Consider the following 10,716-nt stretch of genomic DNA (forward strand, 5'->3'; position numbering starts at 1 on the left):
ACCTGGTAGGTTGATAGAGTTATATTCCTTTGTTATGACTGAGATATGAGAGGCCTGGTAAGGTGATAGGGTTCAATAATATTACATTAATTTGGTGAGGTCTTTCTGGTCTGTAATGGTTACAAATTATAGGAGATAAGGAAAGGGGACAAGGAAAGGAATGGAGAAGATTGAGACTATTGGGATGTGGCCTTGGTGTTTGGGAACATAGCTGCTGACTGTTCTATTTTATGTTGGAGTCCAGCCACTGTACAGAAACTGTAGCACCTAATTCAGCAGACGTATCTGTAGAGGGATGTGAGGTTGCACAGAGAAATGGAGGTCACATTCTAATACAGACACACGCGCACGCACACAAACACACACACACACACACACACACACACACACACACACAGACACACACACACACACGCTGAGACCCTTCCCAGTTTTTGCAGTGTGTCTGGGGCTGCTGTGTGTTTTAATGGCTGGGATCGTTGGTCCGTCTGTCTACTGTAAGTCGGTGTCCAAATTCATAGCTTATCACCTAGTTGTAAGAAGTGCTGGTGATTAGAACTATTCACCTGTTGTTTTACCTAGTAACTATGTTGCATCCTAGTAACTGGTTGCATCACTGCCTGATACGGCAACCGCTTGATCTCCGACCGCAAGGCACTACAGATGGTAGTGCATACGGCCCAGTACAGCACCGGGGCTAAGCTGCCTGCCATCCAGGACCTCTACACCAGGCGGTGTCAAAGGAAGGCCCTAAAACTTGTCAAAGATCCCGACCATCCAATTCAGAGACTGTTCTCTGTGCTACCGCATGGCAAGCAGTACCGGAGCAGCAAGTCTAGGACCAAAAGGCTTCTCACCAGCTTTTATCGCCAACCTATAAGGCTCCTGAACAGGCAATCAAATGGCTGCCCAGACTATTTGCATTGAGTCCTGATACAGACCAGATACAAAAGCCTGACTAAAGCGAGAGACCAGCTACAGACCAGAAACAACACCCTGACTAAAGAGAGAGACCAGCAACCATCCAGTAGTAACACCCTAACTAAAGAGAGAGACCAGTTACAGACCAGTAGTAACACCATGACTAAATAGAAAGACCAGCTACAGACCAGATACAACACACTGACTAAATTGAGATTCCAACTACAGACCAAATACAACACCCTGACTAAAGCAAGAGACCAGCTACAGACCAGATACAACACACTGACTAAAGAGAGACACCAGATATAGATCAGTAGTAACACCCTGACTAAAGAGAGTGACCAGCTACATACCAGTAGTAACACCCTGACTAAATAGAAAGACCAGCTACAGACCAGATACAACACACTGACTAAAGAGAGATTCCAACTACAGACCAGTTACAACACCCTGACTAAAGCGAGAGACCAGCTACAGACCAGATACTGCAACCTCACTGAAGAGAGAGACCAGCTACAGACCAGATACTACAACCTCACTGAAGAGAGAGACCAGCTACAGACCAGATACAACACACTGACTAAAGAGAGATTCCAACTACAGACCAGTTACAACACCCTAACTAAAGAGAGAGACCAGCTACAGACCAGTAGTAAGACCCTGACTAAAGAGAGATTCCAACTACAGACCAGTTACAACACCCTAACTAAAGAGAGAGACCAGCTACAGACCAGTAGTAAGACCCTGACTAAAGAGAGAGACCAGCTACAGACCAGTTACAACAACCTGAATGAAGAGAGAGAACGAGGTGAGAAAGAGGGGAAGGGCTGATGGGAGTGAGATAATTTGATGATGGCACTGATATTTCATTTATAAATATCGTGTTTGAGAAGGCAAAACCCTTTTGATCAGTTACTTGTACAGCTGCCACTGCTATCTTGATTTCCTTGTTTCTCCCATCTGCCCCCCCCCTCTTCTCTGAGCAGACAGGCCTGTAGCCCCACTAAGTCCAAACTCCACACAGACATAGTGTGGATATGCTGCTGTAGAGCCAGTATTCATGTGTACAATGTCTCTCATTCACTTTCACTTGTAAATCTAAACTCACCAAAAAATGACATTTGCAAGCTCGAACCTATATACAGTGCCTTCGGAAAGTATTCAGACCCCTTGATTATTTTAAAGACGTTTAACCTCTTGAAGCTAGGGGCACTATTTTTATGTTTGGAAAAATAACATTCCCAAAGTAAATGTCCTATTTCTCAGGACCAGATGCTAGAATATGCATATATTAGGATAGAAAACACTCCAAAGTTTCCAAAACTGTCAAAATATTGTCTGTGAGTCTAACAGAACTAATATTGCAGACGAAACCCTGAGGAAAATCCAATCAGGAAGTGTCTCTTATTTTGAAACCCTTCTGTTCCTATGCATGTCTATCCTCCATTTAAAGGGATTCCTTTTTCTCTGGCTTCCCTACGGTGTAAACAGTCTTTAGACATAGTTTCAGGCTTTTATTTTGAAAAATGAGCGTGAAAGATCACATTGCGTAAGTGGATAGGTGGGGGCTCTCAGAGTGAGTTTCTGTACTACAGAGTAAAGCCGCCATTGTTCCTCCCACTGTTATTGAAAAACCTACACACACAGTTGATATATTATCAAACATATATTTTAAAAACTACCTGAGGAATGATTATAAAAAACGTTTGACATGTTTCTTTGGACATTTTGAAGACTATTTGGAATTTCCGTCTTTGAAAAACATGATTTCACTTTGTCACTGTGGGCTATTTTGTGGGTGAGAGAAAAATAAATTCAATCCATTTTCAATTCAGGCTGTAAGTATAAATACTTTCTCTGTCCTCACCTCCTTCTCAAAACACATTGGAGAATACAAGCCTTGAATACACCTTTACATACTGGGTCATAGTAGTTGGTAGGTCACACCATTCGGACACCACAGACGTTTTCATGGGAAGACCGATTTTCAGGATGTCTCCTGGTCTGACAAACAATGCTTTAGCTCTGCCACCTTCCACCACAGATGAGGAAGGGGCAGATGTGGTGGATTGAGACGCAGCCAATGCAAAAAGTGATGCATTTTGATGTTTTTTTATTATGTTACATAGATAGAAACACTGGTTCATAAATAGACTCTCAGGCTTCCTTCTCTCTCTCTCTCTCTCTCTCTCTCTCTCTCTCTCTCTCTCTCTCTCTCTCTCTCTCTCTCTCTCTCTCTCTCTCTCTCTCTCTCTCTCTCTCTCTCTCTCTCTCTCTCTCTCTCTCTCTCTCTCTCTCTCTCTCTCTCTCTCTCTCTCTCTCTCTCTCTCTCTCTCTCTCTCTCTCTCTCTCTCTCTCTCTCTCTCTCTCTCTCTCTCTCTCTCTCTCTCTCTCTCTCTCTCTCTCTCTCTCTGGGTGATGTTGCCACCTAGTGGTTAAAGTGAGAGATTAACTCACCATAGAGGTATTACAGACATGCCCATGGGCTTTTCTCAACTCATCCTTCCTTGACTCCTCCTTGCATCCTCATGGTCTCTTCGCTTCCTTCTAAAAATGCATTGTATAATATTGGCCAATTTGAAGGAATGTGGACTTTTTCCTCTATTAGGGAGAAGATGGGAGTAAAAGAGAGGAGACAGGAGAAAAGGAGACAGGAGACTGGAGGAGAGGAGAGGAGACAGGAGGAGACAGGAGACGGGAGAAGAGGAGACGGGAGAAGAGGAGACGGGAGAAGAGGAGACGGGAGAAGAGGAGACGGGAGAAAAGGAGACGGGAGAAAAGGAGACAGGAGAAGAGGAGACGTGAGGAGACAGGAGATGCGAGAAGAGGAGACCGGAGAAGAGGAGATGGGAGAAGAGGAGACGGGAGGAGACAGGAGATGGTAGAAGAGGAGATGGGAGAAGAGGAGACCGGAGAAGACAGGAGATGGGAGAAGAGGAGATGGGAGAAGAGGAGACCGGAGAAGAGGGGATGGGAGAAGAGGAGACGGGTGAAGAGGAGACTGGAGAAGAGGAGACGGGAGAAGAGGAGACGGGAGGAGACGGGAGGAGACAGGAGATGGGAGAAGAGGAGATGGGAGAAGAGGAGATGGGAGAAGAGGAGACGGGAGGAGACAGGAGATGGTAGAAGAGGAGATGGGAGAAGAGGAGACCGGAGAAGACAGGAGACGGGAGGAGACAGGAGACGGGAGAAGAGGAGACGGGAGGAGACAGGAGACGGGAGGAGACAGGAGACGGGAGAAGAGGAGACGGGAGAAGAGGAGACGGGAGGAGACAGGAGACGGGAGGAGACAGGAGACGGGAGAAGAGGAGACGGGAGGAGACAGGAGACGGGAGGAGACAGGAGACGGGAGAAGAGGAGATGGGAGAAGAGGAGACGGGAGAAGAGGAGATGGGAGAAGAGGAGACGGGAGAAGAGGAGACGGGAGGAGACAGGAGACGGGAGAAGAGGAGACGGGAGAAGAGGAGACGGGAGAAGAGGAGACGGGAGAAGAGGAGACGGGAGAAGAGGAGACGGGAGAAGAGGAGACGGGAGGAGACAGGAGACGGGAGAAGACAGGAGACGGGAGAAGAGGAGACGGGAGAAGAGGAGACGGGAGGAGACCGGAGACGGGAGGAGACAGGAGACGGGAGACGGGAGAGGAGACGGGAGGAGGAGACGGGGAGACGGGAGGAGACAGGAGACGGGAGAAGAGGAGACGGGAGAAGAGGAGACGGGAGAAGAGGAGATGGGAGAGAGGAGACGGGAGAAGAGGAGACGGGAGAAGAGGAGACGGGAGGAGACAGGAGACGGGAGAAGAGGAGACGGGAGAAGAGGAGACGGGAGAAGAGGAGACGGGAGAAGAGGAGATGGGAGAAGAGGAGACGGGAGAAGAGGAGACGGGAGAAGAGGAGATGGGAGAAGAGGAGACGGGAGAAGAGGAGACGGGAGAAGAGGAGACGGGAGGAGACAGGAGACGGGAGAAGAGGAGACGGGAGAAGAGGAGACGGGAGGAGACAGGAGACGGGAGAAGAGGAGACGGGAGAAGAGGAGACGGGAGAAGAGGAGACGGGAGAAGAGGAGACGGGAGGAGAGGAGACGGGAGGAGGAGACGGGAGAAGAGGAGACGGGAGGAGAGACCGGGGAGAAAGGAGACGGGGAGAAGAGGAGACGGGGGGAGGAGACGGGAGGAAAGAGACGGGAGAGAGGAGACGGGGAGAAGAGGAGACGGGAGGAGACAGGAGACGGGAGGAGACAGGAGACGGGAGAAGAGGAGACGGGAGAAGAGGAGACGGGAGAAGAGGAGACGGGAGGAGACAGGAGACGGGAGAAGACAGGAGACGGGAGAAGAGGGAGACGGGAGAAGAGGAGACGGGGAGGAGAGAGGAGATGGGAGAAGGGAGGAGACAGGAGACGGGAGAAGAGGAGACGGGAGAAGAGGAGACGGGAGAAGAGGAGATGGGAGAAGAGGAGACGGGAGAAGAGGAGACGGGAGGAGACAGGAGACGGGAGAAGAGGAGACGGGAGAAGAGGAGACGGGGGGAGAAGAGGAGACGGGGAGAAGACGGGAGATGGGAGAACGGGAGGAGACGGGAGAAGAGGAGACGGGAGAAGAGGAGACGGGAGAAGGGAGAGGAGACGGGAGAAGAGGAGACGGGAGAGAGGGAGAAGAGGAGACGGGAGAAGAGGAGACGGGAGGAGAGGAGACGGGAGAAGAGGAGACGGGAGAAGAGGAGACGGGAGAAGAGGAGACGGGAGAAGAGGAGACGGGGAGAGAGGAGACGGGGAGAAGGAGACGGGAGAAGACGGGAGACGGGAGAAGAGGGAGACGGGAGAAGAGGAGACGGGAGAAGAGGAGACGGGAGAAGAGGAGACGGGAGAAGAGGAGACGGGAGAAGAGGAGACGGGAGAAGAGGAGAGATGGGAGAAGGAGGAGACGGGAGAAGGAGACGGGAGAAGAGGAGACGGGAGAAGAGGAGACGGGAGAAGAGGAGACGGGAGAGAGGAGACGGGAGAAGAGGAGACGGGAGAAGAGGAGACGGGGAGGAGACAGGAGACGGGAGAAGAGGAGACGGGAGAAGGAGACGGGGAGACGGGGGAGACGGGAGAAGAGGGAGACAGGAGACGGGGAAGAGGAGACGGGAGAAGAGGAGAGATGGGAGGAGGACGGGAGAAGAGGAGACGGGAGGAGAGAGGAGACGGGAGAAGAGGAGACGGGAGAAGAGGAGATGGGAGAAGAGGAGACGGGAGAAGGAGACGGGAGAGAGGGACGGGAGACAGGAGACGGGAGAAGAGGAGACGGGAGAAGAGGAGACGGGACGGGAGGAGACAGGAGACGGGAGAAGAGGAGACGGGAGAAGAGGAGACGGGAGAAGAGGAGACGGGAGAAGAGGAGACGGGAGAAGAGGAGACGGGAGAAGAGGAGACGGGAGAAGAGGAGACGGGAGAAGAGGAGACGGGAGAAGAGGAGACGGGAGGAGACAGGAGACGGGAGGAGACAGGAGACGGGAGAAGAGGAGACGGGAGAAGAGGAGACGGGAGAAGAGGAGACGGGAGAAGAGGAGACGGGAGAAGAGGAGACGGGAGAGAAGGAGACGGGAGAAGAGACGGGAGAAGAGGAGACGGGGAGAAGAGGAGACGGGAGAAGAGGAGACGGGAGAGGAGACAGGAGACGGGAGAAGAGGAGACGGGAGAAGAGGAGACGGGAGAAGAGGAGACGGGAGAGAGGAGACGGGAGAAGAGGAGACGGGAGAAGACGGGGAGATGGGGAGAAGAGGAGACGGGACGGGAGAAGAGGAGATGGGAGAAGAGGAGACGGGAGAAGAGGAGACGGGAGGAGACAGGAGACGGGAGAGAAGAGGAGACGGGAGAAGAGGAGACGGGAGAGAGAGGAGACGGGAGAAGAGGAGACGGGAGAGGGAGACGGGGAGAGGAGACGGGAGAAGAGGAGACGGGAGAAGAGGAGACGGGAGAAGAGGAGACGGGAGAAAGGGGGAGAAGAGGAGACGGGAGAAGAGGAGACGGGAGAAGAGGAGACGGGAGAAGAGGAGACGGGAGAAGAGGAGACGGGAGAAGAGGAGACGGGGGAGAGACGGGAGAAGAGGAGACGGGAGAAGAGGAGACGGGAGAAGAGGAGACGGGAGAAGAGGGAGACGGGAGAAGAGGAGACGGGAGAAGAGGAGACGGGAGAAGAGGAGACGGGAGAAGACGGGAGATGGGAGATGGGAGAAGGAGACGGGAGAAGAGGAGACGGGAGGAGACAGGAGACGGGAGAAGAGGAGACGGGAGAAGAGGAGACGGGAGGAGACAGGAGACGGGAGAAGAGGAGACGGGAGAAGAGGAGACGGGAGAAGAGGAGATGGGAGAAGAGGAGACGGGAGAAGAGGAGACGGGAGAAGAGGAGACGGGAGAAGAGGAGACGGGAGAAGAGGAGACGGGAGAAGAGGAGACGGGAGAAGAGGAGACGGGAGAAGATGGGGAGAGACGGGGGAGAAGAGGGAGGAGGAGAGGAGACGGGAGAAGAGGAGATGGGAGAAGAGGAGATGGGAGAAGAGGAGACGGGAGAAGAGGAGACGGGAGAAGAGGAGATGGGAGAAGAGGAGACGGGAGGAGACAGGAGACGGGAGAAGAGGAGACGGGAGAAGAGGAGACGGGAGAAGAGGAGACGGGAGGAGACAGGAGACGGGAGGAGACAGGAGACGGGAGAAGAGGAGATGGGAAGAGACAGGAGATGGGAGAAGAGGAGACGGCAGAAGAGGAGATGGGAGGAGAGTAGAAAGGAGCCTTAGTGTCAGAGAGAGACAGAGGAGGAAAAATAAAATTAAGAGAATATCAGAAGAGAGAAAAACAAGACACATGATTGTTCTGTTTAGATTTAGAGGAGAGTATGTAGACAAACTGTACTCTGGAAAATGATTCTTCATTCTTTTTTAGCAACATGTCATGTGATTTATCATAGGCTTATGCTTGGTAAAAAAAAGAAAAGGAGGGAGCAGTTATTAACCTATGCTTATTTATCACTTCAATAAGAATAACAAAGTCACAGATTAATAAATAAAGGAACAAAGTCCTTCAACAAGGTCTTCCAGCTTACTGATTGAACGTGATTAGATAGTTAAAATCGTGTCACCTGCAGTTGGACACAGAAAGGGCAAAACAGAATTGAGAGGACATATGCATGCAGCACACACACACACACACACACGCACGCGCACGCGTAACGTTCCCCTTTTAAAGATGCAAACATGGATTTCCCCCACCACCTCTGAATACCTCTTCACACTGATGTCACAGACAGACTACATAGACAGAAAGAAAGCACCTTACATGGCCATCGATGACCGGTGACAGAGTACAAGCCATAATGTGACTTCCTTATGAATGACACCCCAAAGTGATAGGCTGAAAGGCTGCACTCGTCACCACTTGTTGTCATGCAACTACCCTGTTATATCGCTGTTTAGATAATCCTGTCAGGTCTACCAACTTCCTGCTTAAAGGTGATTGGATACTTAAAACCGTCTATCAACTGCAGTGGACAACAGAGAGGTACCTGGTGGAGACGCATATCAGACCAACTACCAACTACTTGTCAGAGAAGTTTGAAATATAGTAGATATTACCGTTAGGAGTCATTTGGAAAGGTAACTATACAGTTAGTTAAGATGGATGACTACGTCAATGAAGAGGTTATTGAAGAAAAACAAGTTACTGTGCAAAACAAGAACAGAGCAAAGAAAAGAACGAAGACTGAAACCCATCGCTCAGGTAAAAACTAGGGAAGCTCTCTATCACACACATACCGTACACAGACAAAGACTTAAACACATGAACAAAAGCACAAGAAAAATGCTAACTGATAGCAACTTATAGTATTAACTGTGTTTTGAGGCTTTACATGCAGTTTTTTTACAATATTGTTTAGAAACAAGTAATTTAAAAGGTTATATGTTGGGTTATGATGTGGAATGACTGTTGGGTTATGATGGGGAATGACTGTTGGGTTATGATGGGGAATGACTGTTGGGTTATGATGGGGAATGACTGTTGGGTTATGATGGGGAATGACTGTTGAAATAGGATCATGAGGCTTTCATAAGTTGCCATTTTTAAGACTGGATTGTTAGACTTTATGTCATAAAACAGCTGTGAGAAACAATCCTATTGTGACTGATTATGCAACACCCCTACCCTCTTATACGTGTGTGTGTGTGTGTGTGTGTGTGTGTGTGTGTGTGTGTGTGTGTGTGTGTGTGTGTGTGTGTGTGTGTGTGTGTGTGTGTGTGTGTGTGTGTGTGTGTGTGTGTGTGTGTGTGTGTGTGTTCTCACATCAGTGTGTATCTCCTCAGGACCTGGGGATTCAGAGAGAAGACTCTACAGGATGGTTGCTGTGAGCTTTGGGATGCTGTGTGTTCTACAAGTCACTCTCAACATCTCCCTGAGACTAGTCTGTGAGTGTATTCTTGTCTAATCATCACACTATATCAGACTTTCACAAGGTCACAACTTCCCTAAGTTCCTCCTCTGTTAAACATGTTTAAGGAACTTGCAATCCACAACCAAGATATTGATATCTTTTTTCAGCAGGCTATAAAGACCAGTGTTTCTCAATACTGGTCCAGGGGAACCAAAAGGGGGGCACATTTTTTATTTTTGTCATAGCAGCACACAGCTGATTCAAGCTATCAACTCATCATCATGTTTTGAGGATTTGAATTAGGTGTGTAATGCTAAGGTCAAAAAACAAAAATGTGCACCGCTTCTAGAATGCGACCCCCAGCTGTTCCATGTGTATTTCAGGGCTAGCACCTGATTCCAATTGTCAAGTAGTCATAAAGCCTTTGAATAGGTGAAATTACCTAGTTTAGAGCTACAACAACATGTTGATATGCCTGGTGGTCCCCGAGGACTGTGTGTTTTTAATGCCTGTCACTTATAGTAGCCGTAACAAATGATGTTTTCACCAATAGCTATATGTATCAATCCTTTCCAGATGACATGAGTATCGGAGACTCTAAAAATAAGCATATCTCTCTTCATAAAATGAACATGACTAAAGAGAGAGACCAGCTGCTGATGAGTTACAACGGGCTGACTAAAGAGAGAGACCAGCTGCAGATGAGTTACAACGGGCTGACGAAAGAGAGAGACCAGCTACAGATGAGTTACAACGGGCTGACTAAAGAGAGAGACGAGTTAGAAAGGGAGAGAGACAACTTTCAGAAGAAGTTTGAAGGCAAGTGAACTGAACTGGAATTCCTTTTGATGTCAATCCTCATCAAAATGGCAAACCTAAAGCCTTGAGAAACTGAAATGGGTTTTCTTCAATCATGTCAACAGTATACAACCTTTAGGTAACACTTTTTGGAAAGCCCCAAGTAATTGTATTTATTTATTGTGTTGTATTTTTCAACAGAGCAAACCTGTTGCTCTAATGGATGGATGAGGTTTGAAGGCAGCTGTTACTACAACTCTACTTTCGACATCTCCACTGTGAAGAACACCTGGGATTACGCCAGGCAGGACTGTCTGAGCAGAGGAGCAGACCTGGTTATCATAGAGAGCAAAGATGAACAGGTAAAACAGAGAGATAGAGACTTTTGACTCGTTGTCAAAATGTCCTGTACTGCAGTACATGTTCCATACTCACCTTGCCCTCTAAGGCACAATACAAAAACAACATCACACATCACAATAACCAAAACCTCACCACTTCTACAACCGTATATCCAACCGATCTTCCCCAGCTGTACAGACAGCACCCCCAACACACCATATCTTCTGAAACATCTCCACACTTTGTATCATTTTATA

The 10,716-nt window shown here is 49.2% G+C and overlaps 1 pseudogene; it reads left to right on the forward strand.

The window, feature by feature from the left end:
* Window positions 1–440: 440 nt before the first annotated feature.
* Window positions 441–1,755, forward strand: LOC135536933 (uncharacterized; annotated as a pseudogene).
* Window positions 1,756–10,716: the final 8,961 nt, after the last annotated feature.

Source organism: Oncorhynchus masou, unplaced genomic scaffold (assembly GCF_036934945.1).
Source record: "Oncorhynchus masou masou isolate Uvic2021 unplaced genomic scaffold, UVic_Omas_1.1 unplaced_scaffold_685, whole genome shotgun sequence".
Taxonomy (NCBI): domain Eukaryota; kingdom Metazoa; phylum Chordata; class Actinopteri; order Salmoniformes; family Salmonidae; genus Oncorhynchus; species Oncorhynchus masou.